Raw genomic sequence first — 15,601 nt, 5'->3', positions numbered from 1 at the left:
AGTGGCTCCTCTTGTTGTGGAGCACGGGCTCTAGGTGCACGCGGGCTTCAGTAGTTGCAGCTCATGGGCTCAGTAGTTGTGGCGCACGGGCTTAGCTGCTCTGCGCCATGTGGAATCTTCCCAGACCAGGGCTCGAACCTATGTCCTCTGCATTGGCAGGTGGATTCTTAACCACCGTGCCACCAGGGAAGCCCAAAAGGCATAATTTATTTGTCTCTGAAAATAGATTTCATATAGATATTCATTGGAAGATTTCAAAACTTTAAATGCTTTTCTTTTGAGATGTAATAGAAAGCTGACAGTAAAATTAACCCAGATTTGTGTTGATTTACTTCATCCCATCAAGCAGTCATAGGGCTTATTTACATTTTGAATAGAAAATAATAGAAATAGACAAAATAATATATCCCTTTTTATTGTTCAGTGTAACTCACCTTTGTAAAAGTCAGTGTACTGAGATATCAGTCAATCCAGCAATTGCTTTTTTGTCACGGGCTCCTGTGTGGATCACTGGGGACTTCAGACTGTGAGCAACTAACAGGGAACAAGATCAGGTGTGTTATATAAGCCATTGATTTTTTTTTTTGTTCTTGATGAATTCAGGTAAAATTGCATAATTAAAATCACACAGACTGCTCTTAAGCCATTTTTAGAAGGCTAATCTGCTTGGGTTTATTGGTTCAAAGTATCCATCTATGTGCACATGTGCAGAGGTCAAACAGGTTAAGTCTTACTGCTGCTAGGAATTTGATAAGACACCATCAAGCTTCTCAAGGCATGGTTTCCTGTGCTAGAAGAAATCATAAAATGTCAAGTCGATGTAAACATGAGGATTAATCTATTAAGAAGGATTCATGATAAGTTTCCTTACTTTTGTTATAAAGGAAAAATGACATGTGTCGTTAATATTGCCAGCAAGAGACACCTTTTGGGGCTAAATGGAATAACTTTCTTTTAAAAATAAATGATACTTTCATTGCTTTGTAAATTTTGAACCTTGGATTTTTTTAAAAATTGGTGAATTTTTTTGTTTTGCTTCCAAGGTACATTTATAGGCACACAAGGCTAACCATTAATGTGAAAATTTTATCTTGCCAGTATACACTTGCAAACAAATTTGTTGGCAAATTTGTTTTCTCTGTTAGTACTTCTAAGAGCAGAGCAGCAATAGAATACACTGGGAGTTTCTGATCAATATGAACATTTCTTGTATTTACTCATGCTGTAGTATCATAATGATTTGAGGTCAGATTGTTCGTTTTTCTTTAATTTCACAAGATCATTTTCTGGACAGTCCTTTAATTTGAAGACCCTAAATTTTGTTCCTACTAAGACAGTTTTTTCCCCCAAGTTTAGTTTTCAAAAATACAGTTCAGTTTGGACTAGGATACGAAGCTGAAAGCCATAATGAAATTTCTGGTTCCTTTTACTACCTTTCCTATTGTCACGTTTTACAATTTTTACACAGCCTCAGCAAGTATTACAGGTCCTCATGGCATAACTGCTAGTTTCTATGAGCACATGACAATCAATTTTCCTGTACTGAGGAGGATATAACTCAGTCAAAAATCATTTAACCACTGAGGAGCTTCAAGATGAAATGATATTCCTTATGCCAAGTCTTAGGGTGAAATACAAAGCTGGAGATGAAAAGACAAATCAAAATGCCCATCCTTTCACATTTATTTTATTCTTCACTAATGTTAATCCCCATTCACTGATCCCAAGAGCAGAGGGGAAAAAAACTACCCTGTCTGTTCGAAAGTGTTCTAAGGGAAAATTCCTTTCTGATTTCAAATTTTAGCAGCCTGTTAAATGTAGGAACATGATTCACCAGAAGAAAGCATATAATTCCATTTAAAGTCTGAAGTCTCAAGTGTGTAATAAAGGAAGTCACGTGTTTGAAAATGATGTCCTATTACTTCCTGCTAGGGATATGCTGAACTGCAGAATGAAAAGTCAGTCTTAAGAATTGATTACTTAATATTTTTTACCCTATATTGTATTTCTAGACTTGACATCATATAATAGACTCTAGAAATTCTTTATTTAACTTTGCTTTCCAGATACAATAATTTCTTTGGAGGTAAGATGTTAGCATTATGAAGATATGAAGATGGAATTTTAAAGTTCTATATAATAACGTCCTATAGGTTGTACAATTTTTATCTATATTTTAGGATTGCTGGCATATAATATATGGCAATACAGCCAGCAGAATCCCATGTATTTTTTGAATAATAATAGATTTAACTATTTGTCTTCAGTAGTCTGTTATAATATACACCAACTCATGCATTTATGGATTATGTCTATTTCAAAATATAAAATAGGTTTCTGTTCTTTCTCAATGTTGTGCAGAGTCACCGCACTAACTAAGGTTTTCATTCTGGAGGAAGACCATGTCTGGCATAATAAAACCAGTTTTACAGCTCACTTAATTCTTTCCATATTATGAAGTTAAAAGGAGAGGTTTTATTTAATAGCATTTTAGTACATTAGAGACAACTGATTTCAGTCAGTGAACTCCATGGCTGAATTTCCCTCTCAGTTGTCCACAAGAAGTTATTTACCTCCTTATTAGATGAAAGAATGAGCTAAGTGGTGTTTAGAGAAAGTTACCAGGAATTAAGTAAGATTAACAAACAAAATAGAACAAAACGAAAAAAACTCTTGAGTTAAAATATTAGTCAGTTTTATTTTTAAAAATTGAATATTAAGAATAAAATCTAAAGACAATACAGAAGCTTCCCTTTTATTATGTATTTTAATAAAAGTATTGAGATTTTTAAATCCCATTTCAAGTTTTAAGTTTATCTTTCATAGTACTTTCTTCAGAGGTGTCCAGAATTATTACTATTATTGTTAATTTTTTTTCATGAGTTAGATTATACCTGGTAGAACAGGACATCTTCTAAATAGTGTCACTTACTTTTGGTTCTACCTGGAGAGGCTGCCACAATCTGAGCCTGTGCTTGTGTGTAGGGTCCTGAGAGCTTGTGTGGACAGATGGTATCTTTGCTTAATTGTTGTACAGTTAGTGGGAAGAAATGGAATCACAGTTGAGAAGGGAAATGAAAGTTTAAAGCAGTACCGAAGCTTGATGAAAAAACTAAAGAGATAGAGGATTCATGAGGTCAAAGGCTAGGATGCTTTGAAACAAGATAGAATAAATAGGAAGAATAAAATGAGTTGAGAGTGTGGTTTAGAACTAAATTCAAGGATGTGTCAAAGGCCAAACGTCATAGAGGCAGACGGATGAGACAAAGCTGTCTCTAAGTTTGGAAGGTAGTCTTGCCCCTAAATAGTGTCCCTGCCAAGGTGACCAACTGCCCTAAAGTGACAGAATGTCATAGTCATGTGGTATCCCATCTCATATTAGACATGGGTCCCACTTTTTTAAAATGGGAGTGAAATTTAAATTTGTCAATAAAGCAGTTATATTATTATTCGATTTTTCAGGGTTAATCATAATCTGTGCCATTATTATTAGTGTGGTTAATATGAATAACCAATATTTCCCAAGCATCACTGGGAATGGAATGCCTGGAATGGGAAGAGTTGACATTGGTTAGAAGGCTTTGAAGTGCTTTACGCAATAAATGGAAGTGACTTTGGGCCTTTGAGAGAGAGTAAAGAAAATACAGCGTTTGAAGAGAGGGATAGAACATTCTAGTCAAAGGGCTAGAGGTGGAAGCATACTTTTAGTCCTCTACTCTGAGAAGGGAGGAGAAGTAGGTAGGATTAACTGGGGGGTGGGGGTCGGGGAAGGAGCCTGGCTTGTCTGTTTGACCCACACCCAACTTCCAAGCTGGAGTAATTTAGTGTCTCCCCAGCTGGACTTGGAGGTTTAGCCCAACCTAGGTTCTGGCATCATTCCGGTTCCCAGAATTGAGGATGTTCAGTTAGCATTTGACCAAGATAAATGAGTTGCAAGGCTGTTTTGCTGTTGGTTCCAGTATCTCCTTACTCTGTTTCATGGAGTTTCCAGCTTGTGACTTTTGTGGGGTAACCGTGTCTGTGTTATTCTCAGGTCTGCCCGGTTAGCCGTGGGCTAAGCCTCAAAATCGTTTTAGACACCTGTTTTATAGGCACGCGGGATAACCACAGGATGTTAGCTGAACACTGAGGGTACTTTGACCCAGTTACAAGAAAGAAGCCTGTGGAACTTGTTGAGTCATCTCCTCCTAGGATAGTTCAAAAGTTGCAGCAATCCTGCCCAATGAAGATAAGGCTTTAAATAAGTGATTTTCCTGCTAGGATTCTTCTTAACAAACAACACTCTACAAATAAAATTGTAATAATTAGAGCTGAAAAATATCCCCCATAATTTCATTATCTTAATAAATCAACTTTATTCACTTTTCCGTTCTCCTTTTTAGTTTTTACCCACATGAACACATCGTTGTTACTTAGTTGTAACTGTAGTAGAGATCCAAATTAGTATGCCAGACCTACTCTAAAGAGAAAATGTAAAGGTTTATATTTTACTATCTGCTCTGATATGAATGTTTGTGAACTTTCCAAATTCACATGTTGAAATCCTAACCCCCATTGTGATGATATTAGCAGGTGAGGCCTTTGGGAAGGAAGGGAACCCTCAAGAATGGGATTAACGCCCTTATAAGAGGCTCCAGGGAGATCCTTAACCCCTTCTGCCCTGTGAGTATGAGAAATATGCAACCTGGAAGAGGACCCTCACCTGACCATAGTGGCATCCTGATCTCAGACTTCCAGCCACCAGAATAGTGAGCGATGAATCTCTGTGGTTATAAGCTATGCAGTCAGTGGCGTTTTGTTATAGCAGCCTGAACGGACTAAGACACTGCCCAACATGTTGGAACAAAAGCAGTTTAGCAAAGATATGCTAACACCTACTGAGATAGCTAGTGGGTACTCCTAGAATTTTTATTTTTATAAGCAAAACTGGATTTCCTTTGTGAGAAAAAGATTATTTGACCACCACTGGTAGAAAAATCCTTGAGAAGTGTGGAGACCCTTTGGTCTATGCATTGCAAACATATTTTACCTGCTACTTTGGTCCCAAACATTACTAAAGCTTGTCTTAAAATCAACTCCCTGAGGTTTTATTTGCCATTCTACTCCCCTTCCAGTCAGCGTTTTTAGATATAAGAAAACAGTTTCTCAGTTAAGGAAATGCAGTAGTGAAACACAGTCTGAGCTGTCAGGAAAGGGTTATTTAACCCTGGAGAGAGGCAGTAGTGAAACACAGTCTGAGCTGTTAGGAAAGGGTTATTTAACCTTGGAGAGAGGCACTGTTGTGGTTGTCATTTTTCAGGGTATTTCTAGCTGAAGTTGCATTATTTGAATTTGATGATCAGGTAACACAACTTTGAAATATGCACATAAAAATTGTTCTAAAATGTGGAAGAAAAATATAATTTTGGTGGTAGAGCTCACAGTCTATGGGGGTAGGAAGTGGGGCTAGTTTTAGACAAATTGGTAAATTTGGTGAAAATTGTCTTTGAATCAACTTGCCCTTTTTTTTCTTCGGCTCTTTCTCCTGTTCCTCATACTCACTGATATCATATATTCCAAAACCTATACAGAGAGCTTCTTGATGGGTTAATTAACACAGAGGCTTTAGTGGCTTAATTACCAGCTATCTAGAAGGATATAAATTTTGTAAGGAGAACTTCAGGGAGTAATATTTAACCTAAGTGTATGGTTCTTCAAAAGCAGGATTTCAAGAGCTGCATTCCTGGAAGGGGAGGTATTTGCTGGACTAAATGCTTCTTGACCTGCAATTATATCATATTAGAGCATTACTACTCAGTATGTGTAATGCCGCCCTGAAAAATATTCAAGATCTTTGGAAAGGGAAGTGGGTAGGTAATCTCAAGATTTAGACATGAATGGGGAGCAGGAACTTGCAAATCATCTTTCTTGAAAGAAAGGACAGTTGTGTCTGCTATGTGATTGTCCTATGCCTTTCACCTCTCCTGAAGAATGACAAGGTAAAGTCAGTGATTATCAGAATCCTTCAAGGCAAATATTTCCCTCCAGGATTTACAATTAAGTGAAATCACTTCTTTGAACATTTCTGAAATATTAGGAGTCATTTGTCCTCTTAACATCATTTTATTCTTTAGCAGTTGTTTCAGCAGCTCTCCTAAAACTGTCTGCTTAGAAACATTGAAAATTCTGTTCTGGTAACTAAGGTTAAGTTAGGTGAAATCACTGCCAACATTCCTCAGAAGTCACAAACTTTGCTGGGGTATAGAAGCATGGCCAGGTTGTTCTTTTGTCCTCTGGGGTCTTTGGGTCATGGGACATGCTTAGGGACTTGGTGATGTGGGGCATATAAAGAAACAAAAAATCTGCCGTTGGTTTTTTGATTGCTTGATATTTGCTAAAATAGTACATGTCTACTTGAATCAAATTTGAAGATATGCTGAAAAAAATAAAAATAGCAATATTTATTTACTTTTATAAATGCATTTACCAATCTACAGTCATTGGAATTACATGTAAACATTACTAGACTCCATAAGCCAATATTTGAAGTTCTTATTCATTTCCTTTTCTATGAAATATATTGACTTAAATAAAATTATACTATTTAGAAAAGTTACTCATGGATTCAATTAATTAGGACCTTTTTGCCTCACTAAGTTTGTTTTAAGAAGGCAGCGTATTTATGTGTTACTATAGCAGTTTGTGTCACAAGCAAATTAAAATAAGAAATGTCCACTTTCAAAAATTTTTCTTTTATGATCTGAAACTGCCATAACTACAAGGGATCCATCTAGTGCAATATTACTCTCAAAATTCATACCATTGAATTTGGCCAAATATAAAAAATTAACTTGGGTTATATTGAGGGGCTAATAGTTGGTCAAAATTATATCCATTGACATCTAATGCTGCATTGTTAAACATGTGTGGTCTTGTTTTTATTTGCCCTCAAAAGTTAAATGCTTTGTTCTTTAAGACTTTCAGATACAGAATAAATCAGCGATTAGCTGTCGCTCAGTTAAATTCATGGCAAACCTGATGAGGAGTAATTCTTGACCAGAATTTGCAGTTGTTCAAGACTGATTCAAATGATTTTTATTTCTTTCTATATTCTGCAGTTATGTTCTTATCCAAAGACCTCCCCCCACTTGGGAAACAATCATTAGTTTGTTTTCAAGGGTTAGAAACCCACAAAATTACGATTAAAGATGTGGAAATTAAGCATGTATAACAGATAATGCTGCCTTTTGTGTGACACTTCATGGCTAAGGAGTGTTTGTTTGTATTTTCTTCATTCAGACACTAAAGTCAGCTTAATGTGTCAGTGTGGTGACTTGATGACAATTGCCTGACCTGAGTGAGAGGTCTGGTTAGAAATTCTCTTTGTTCTTTGTGGCTCTATCCTGTGACACTGTTACTTCCTTTAAAGTGGAGGCTGTTATAATGGACTGTAGGGAGGATGACCTGGTATAACCTGACCTACACAAATGCAGGTCTTTATTCCATTGGACCCTTTGACATGGTTTTCTAGATGTTGCTATGCTAATATTATATTGGAATGGAAGAATCTGATTACTTTGGGAATCAATAGTTACTCTGGACCTTCTGGAAACATCTTAAGCAAATGAACTTGCTACTTTTCCTTCCCTCTTTTTTTAGACACATGACTCTATTAAGGGAAATTTAATCCGTATGTTTCTGATTCCTTTACACTTAACTCATCAAAATGTTGTTTTGTAAAAGCCCTTTGAAGTCAAGGAAGCCTTTTAAGTCATTTTTTATGAGACTTTTTCAAGCCTCTTTTCTTAGGAACAGGAAGTGGCATTTAGCCAACAGTTAACAAACTCAAACGCCAAAAGGTTCACCTTGGGTTTGAATCTCTGAACCCACAAGTGCTTGAATGGATTCTTGACATGACCCGTCTTTGCTGTATACGTAGTGCCAATAGCCATTATAACAGTTCTAACTACTGAGATGACTCCTGGATCCTAACTGTGTGCCAAATCATAAGTGTTTCTCTAATCAATCTACTTCATGCTAAATTATGACTCATTTAACTTTAAAGGAACTACTTTGTTACCCAATCGGCCTAGTGTTTTTGTGGCTTTTGTGAAAGCTATTTAAATTGTCACTCTCACAAAACTAGCTAGATAGAACCTTTAAATCCAGTCACCAGTAAAATCACCCAAGAGTTCAAGTTCACCGGACAAGTAAGCGTTGATTGACCATGAAGTCTTCTACCCACAAAGACACAGAGATTATTTCAGCCACTCAGTTTCTGAGTAAAGAAGATAACACGGATCCTGCAATCCTTTGGAAAATAAAATGCACATTAGAATAACAAATGAAGCATCTGACTTCAAAAGTTCTCCTTTGATTTATACTCAACAGTTGTTGTAAGTATAAACTAACCTCCCTTTCTCAGGAAATTTATAGCCCAAACAAGCCCAGTACTGGTAGTCCCCACTGCATAATGTATTTGGAGTGATACTTTCCAGTAGCCTTTGAAATCATCCTGCTGAGTACTAATTCTGCAACTTGCAAATTATGCAACAGTGGACATGCCAAATAGCAACAGCTAATCTACATGGTGAACGCTTTAAAGTAGTCTCAAAGGTGACCCAGAAAGGGGTAGTAAGAAATAATTCTAGAAACAGGAGAGTTTCAGTAATTAACACTGATGTGAAGAGAGCTCAGGCAGAATGCTGTGCCTCTTCTTTAGTGGTGTTGTAACGCAGTGTGCTGTAGACAGTGTTTATTATCCAGGCCGAGGAGCCTGGGGATATGGTGCAGACTACATCTGTACAGATATATTGGATAACACCATGGCTAAGTGCCTAGGGGCTCTGGAATCAGACAGCCCAGTTCAAAACCTGATACCATCCATCGTTGGATCGGTGATTTTGGGAAAATGCGGATAATAATAGAACCTATCTCATTGGGCTGTTGTGAGGATTAAATATGAGACATGTGAAGTCCCTGGTAGATGCTCCATAAACTGTGATGTTGTTGTTGGTGGTGGTAATGATGATGATGATGATGTTGTATAGGACCAGGGAATAGTATAAGGAGGAAGCAGTCACTCAGGTATAGGTCACAGACTGGGAGTAATGAGCGCCTCATGTGTTTAATCTTCCTAAAAATTCTCATCCATGTCCATGGCTTTGAACTGGTTTATTGCTGATTCTAAAATCACTGTCCTTCCTCTTGGCTTCTTTCAGAACAAGGCTTATAAGGCCACTATCAGCCTGATCTTCAGCTTCTCTTGCTGAACGATGGGCCTTTTCTCCGACTTACATGTTATCTTCAGATGCCGTAACTTTGCACATGGTGCTCCTTCCATCTTTAATGCCCTCACTTCTCATCTGTCTGGCAAGTTTCTGTTCATCCTTCAATGCTCAAGCACCATGTCCTCTGTAAAAATCGTGGACTCCTTTTTGCTGATTTAGGTGTTCCTTTATGCTTTAATTGCACCTCACCCATGTTCCATTATAGTACTCATCCTGTTGTGCAGGAAATAACTTGTATGTTTATCTCTACACTCCCCTGTGAGCACTGTGAGGGGAGGGGCCACATGTTACATCTTCGGACGCCACACCTAACACAGCACCCTGCATGCGGTGGGATTCAACACAAACTGGGTAGAGGAGTGAAATGTGTCTAGAGAAAGAACAGAAAAGTAAGGTGGGGTGAAACTAGTTTTGGTTTTATCAGTTCCACTTTTACTATAGTAGACCCTTGGCTCCATATTTCAGTTCTCCTAGTAGTCACATGTAGCAAATCTGAGTGTCTAGGAAGTAGTCTGTCTACATGTACAGGTGAGTTTTATCTTTCTCTATGAAAGATATGCAACAGTGATCAATATGCCAATGAATGCATATTTCCCATATTATACATTGAATATCATAGCCCAGGTTTCAAAGCAGCTTGATCAGGACAGAGGTTTTCCTTGTTGTTAGGTCGGTACCTGGCATAGAAGAGACACAGTATTTGGTGAATGAATGTATGAATGCAAAGGAGTAACAGTGTCTGGATAATTAAAATGAAAACCCCAGGTTCTTTGCACCTGTTTGGATCATGGCTTCAGTTCCTTAGAGTGTTTTCTAGTCTTTAGAGTGACTCACTGTGATTGGTATCAACCCTGTCCAATGTCAGTGTTCAAAGAGTCTTCCTTCTCCAACCTCACTGTTAACGATACCTCCACAGTGTCCTCACGAGTGTGGAACTTGCTGAGAAACTTGTATACAACCTTCAAAACCCAACTGCATGTGCTCTATGAAAATTGCAAGTCACTAACTGTGAGTGATTGATGCATGTGGCCAAGAGATGGCTTACAGCTCAGCAGATGCCCTATTGCAAAGAAGTGTGTGGTTTTCTTGACTTCAGAACCATTACGTGAATTTTTATCTGAAAATTTTAAGTCTAGAATCCAGTCAATTTCTGAGAGTATCTTGAAACTCTGTACCCTCAGAGATCCACTGCATAAGGGATGTGACCTAAAATTTGACTATTTCACAACCCTCATGCTTAGCTAAGTTGGTCCAAGGGTTTTTTAAACTACAAGTCATAATCCATTAATTGGTCATGAAGTGAATTTAAAAATGAAATGAGTAGAACATACCAGTATATTTTGCATAGTAAGAATAAGTATTGTTCCATGAAACTTTTGTTTTCTTTATTAAATTACATTGTGTGTGTGTGTGTGTGTGTGTGTGTGTGTGTGTAGTGTGGTGTGATGTGATGTGATGTGTGTGTGCTGTATCGACATAAAATTTATTTCTTACTCTGGGTTGCAATAAAAACAGTTTGAAAGCTGCTGTCTTAGAAACTCTAAAGCAACCTGGGGTTTGGATGTTGATCAAGGAATCACAACCACCCTGTGATACCAAGCAGCCAAAGTGGAACACTGATGGGCACAAACTCATGTATGTCACGTGGCTTTTTACCAGTGCCAACTCTCAATTAATCATAGAAATGGAAAACAGGATGTCTCAGATAATTTACAAATTTTGGATTTCTCATGTCTAATTTTACTCATTTTTTCCCTTAATTTGAGAAACGTCTATTGAGTATTATGTGCCAAGAACTATTCTAGCTGCTAGGGGGACAACAATGTAAAAGTTAGTCCCTGACCTCATGGAACTTGAGATCTTTCCAAATAAAATGTCTTATAATTCTGAGTTACAAAATTAATTGTTTTATTTTCTCTTCCTTTGCATTAGCTGTTGACTTTCTCTGATAAAAAGGCTAATAAATCGAAACTGGCCAAATAGCTGAGCATACAAAATTAAAAACTGGGAAAAAGATGAGCCTGAAAAACACATAATTAGCCCCTCAGTACTCCAAGCAATGGGAGGAACAATGTCATACACATGTTTGACTTCTAAAGTTGGCAAAACACCAGAAATCTTTAGTTCTTTCTGTGAGCCCAGAACCTCTGAGTGTCATCCTTTTGGCTATTGTCACTGGACATCCTGGAAGGGAATGAGAAGGCCCACCCTCTGATTCTGATGCAGACCTCGAATTCCTCTCTGGGAGCAAAGCTAAGTAGCAAGTTACATTTCCCTTGTTATATCTGTTTCTCTGTTTCTAGTTGCTCCATGCTGGATTGTAACACTTAAGGGTCACTGAGTAAAATCCCTTCAGCACAATCAGTCATAAATAGTCCATGTTTTGTCAAACGTTAAAGTAAGGGAAACAATATAATTGCTTTTTAAAGAGGAAAAACAAAGGACGAGTGCCATGGCCTCTGAAAGATTTTCCCATATTTTGTTTACGTGGAATTTCAAAAGCTGACAATGTTTTTCCTTCCTTCCTGCCCCTTGAAGTCATGAAAAACTTCCCATGTAAGTTTGATCATTCTAGTTTAAAATATTTATACAGTCTCTCATATACTCAAATACTCTTCTGCAATAGAATACTACAGTGTAAGGGCTTGATAGCTTCTAAACTCCTATTTTCTTTTTTTTCTCGCAACAAACTTAACTTGTCCTAACTATCATATAATTTAACTTTATGATCCATTCCACATTCCTGCAGGAAGTCTTCTTTTAAACATGATTATATACTTCGAGAATGGAGCTGCTAATTTTTTACTGAGTTGCATTTTTTATGGTTGCTCTCCTATTTCCTGGTAGCATATTTTGGATGACACATCCATAGCAACGGTAGTTTTATTTATAAGTAAACTGAAGAAGAAACATGGACTTTGGCTTGTCTGGATATACAAAGCACATCCAAATTGTAATTGTAATTATGTCCACAGGTGGTGACATGGTCCAGGGTTTATCAAGATTTCCAAAGAAATCTCTTCTGTGGGAGGAAATCTACCAGCCATCACAACACAAAATGAGACAAACTGATGCGGGAATTTCTATTCTTTTGGAACATATTTTAAATTTAGTCTCTAAAAATGAGTATAAGTTAGCAATAGGGTTGAACTAATGAACAATCTGAGTCCACTAACTAATTAGTTGAACAAACATATATATGTATATACCAAGTACTTATTATGTTAGACATTGTGGGGACTGCAGAGATAAATAGAATGTCATCTTCACCTTGAGGAGCTGAGTCCTGTGGAGTGGATTACGCATGGATAGCAAAATGTGAGGCAATATGTATTAAAATCTGGAATACGTTACATTAATGTCAGATGGGCTCAGGAGTGAGGAGTGCCTGTTTCTAGACTGAAGTATTGGGGAGAGATGACAAGGGAGGATGAGCCTTGAAGGAGAGGTAGGATTTAATCTAACCATTGGAATAGGGGGAATGAAAAGAATTCCAGTCTAAGTGAACAGGCGACTAAATTTTGGTTTTCCATTTTGTGTTGAGAGTGCAGTGAGTGTGTCAAAAAGGCGGGTTGGGGCTGGGATTTGATTGGTCTTGAATGCTGTATTATAGGGTTTATACCTTATGTTCTGTAGAAAAGAAAATTTCATGATGGTTTTAAACAAGAACATGCATGACATATGTTTGTTATTTTGGTTTTATTTTTTGTTTGTTATGACATTCTTTTTTATTTTCTTTTAAAAATTTTTTGTTGGTTTTTGCTGTTTTTATTTTATTTTTTATTTGTTTGAGGATGGTAAGCAGTAAGTAGTAATGTATTAGAAGAGAGGGAGGCCAGAGGGAGGGTGTCCAGTTTAGATGTGGTCATAATAGTCTACAGGAAGGGAAACTCAGTGCTCTCCTAAGCAGGAAGGCAAAGCAGGAAGAGAAGGAGAGATGTTGGCAATCACATGGGCCAGGTGGGTAGCTGATGGTTAGGTTCAGGTAAGGCAGAAGTACAGTTCGAGGACAGTTCTAAAGATTTTCACTTTTGTGATACTGTAGATGGTCAAGTCATAATAGATTGATGGCTCACTAGAAAAAGAAGAGGGTTTTGTGGTAGTTGTGGGGAAGAACAAGTGAAGTGATTATTTTTGCTTTGACCAAGGTAGATGGAAATACATATTTAGAGCAGGGCTTCTCATATATTCATGTATGTATAGGTGATGAGGGGTCTTGTTAAAAATGCAGATATTGATTCAGTAGGTCTAGGTGGAGTCTAAAATTCCTGCTTTTCCCCCCAGCTCCCAGGAAATGTCAATTCTGACGGTGGTTCATGTAGCAAAAATCTAGAAGCTGGGAAAGAAGTTAATCTATGGAGATTTGGAGGCCATTTTAATTAGAAGTCTTAATTGAAGTCACGGGACCAGTGGCACTGCATTGCTATGTAACAAACCACCTCAAAACTTAGCAGCATAAAGCAACATCATTTTATTATTTCCCACCTGAGATGGTTCCTCTCCGCTCCATCTCATCTCAGCTGGGCCCAACTGAAGTGGCTACAGTTTTGTACCAGAGGGTCCAAAATATCAGACTTATTTGTCTCACTCTTTAGCCTGTTTGGCTGAAATGCTAGGGGTTCTCTTTTATCCTCTAGGCCCTCTCTTTCACTTGGCCTTTCCAGTAGGATAACCTAGAGTTTTTTTTTTTTTTTTTTTTTTTTTTTATGGCTCAGGGAAGAGAACGTTGCAAGGCCTCTTAAGGCCTAGGCACTGATATTCACCCAGCATCACTGCTGTCCTGTTCTTTATTCTTTAGGTCAAAACAAAGTGTTCTGTAAGTCACAGAGCAGCTGAGAATCAATGTGGGAGAAGACGACACAAGGGCCTAAATACAGAGATGCACAATACCTGGGGGCCAATTATAATAACTTACCACACTGCTTCTAAGACAAGAGAAAAAGGGAGGATTAGCAAAGATAAAGAACATTCTGAAGTGAGGAGGGAATTTGAAGTAGTCTAGGTTGAATGGCTTCACTCAACATAGACCGAAAAAAGCTCATCTCTTAAAGGAGAAGTAGTCGTGAAGGGGTTTCTGTGAGTCAGAGTGTGATTCCTTTTTTCTTATAATATAGGTTAAACCACTCTGGAATTCTGAAATACAGCTGAAGTTAGGGGATGCAGCATGATACAAACTTCATTCAAATAGAAATTTCCATTTTTTGAGTATTTTTAAAATGCATATATCATTTGCTCCTTCATATATAATTTTTCATTATATGTGATTTTAGTAAAAATAATATCAAGAACTGTGAAGGGTCTGAGATTTACTGAAATTACAAGCTAAGAAGTTAGCTTGTTACAATTTTATGGATGCTGATGGAAGACAGGAGACTCCAGTGTCACAGATAAAGGACTTTCTTATTCCCAGCAATAGCAGTGTCCAGAATACCTGCATTCTCCTGGGCTGCTTCCCTCGGCCCTAAGCCCCAGTGTGAAGAAGGCCAGGTGACATCTGAACACAGAGTGGGTTGTATTAGAGGAGAGAAGTCTGACCTTAGGGAACTTGACTCTTTTTTAATGGGCAGTAGGCATGCTTGTTCTTTTTTTTTTTTTTTTTTTTTTTTTTGTGGTATGCGGGCCTCTCACTGTTGTGGCCTCTCCCGTTGCGGAGCACAGGCTCCGGATGCGCAGGCTCAGCAGCCATGGCTCACGGGCCCAGCCGCTCCGCGGCATATGGGATCCTCCCAGACCGGGGCACGAACCCGTATCCCCTGCATCGGCAGGCGGACTCTCAACCACTGCGCCACCAGGGAGGCCCTTTTTTTTTTTTTTTGCTGTACGCGGGCCTCTCACTGTTGTGGCCTCTCCTGTTGTGGAGCACAGGCTCTGGACGCGCAGGCTCAGCGGCCATGGCTCATGGGCCCAGCCGCTCCGCGGCATGTGGGATCTTCCCAGACCGGGGCACGAACCCGTGTCCCCTGCATCGGCTGGCGGACTCTCAACCACTGTGCCACCAGGGAAACCCCATGCTTGTTCTTTTTAAGAGGGAAATATTTTTATTATACTGTACAGTAAGCATGACTGTCCCATGATATGGGGGGAGGTATCATTATTTTCCAAGGCTGTAGGCAAGCCTATCCTTCGCTTCAGAGAGAGATGCTACTTCTGTTTTCCAATGCTGTTTGTTATACAAATCATCCTTGGAAAGATAGTCCAGAGCAAAGACAGCCAGTGCCTCTGTTTACAAGCCGTGTAGAAATGCGGGAGTCCCATGGAGGATTGTCTCCCAATAACTAATTTTGAAATATTACTTCATTGTGCAAGAAATGGTCAAAACAAAATCCGAATAA

The sequence above is a fragment of the Hyperoodon ampullatus genome (genome assembly GCF_949752795.1).
Source record: "Hyperoodon ampullatus genome assembly, chromosome: 20".
NCBI classification, from domain to species: domain Eukaryota; kingdom Metazoa; phylum Chordata; class Mammalia; order Artiodactyla; family Ziphiidae; genus Hyperoodon; species Hyperoodon ampullatus.
The sequence above is the reverse complement of the archived record's forward strand: the minus strand, read 5'-3'. Positions refer to the sequence as shown.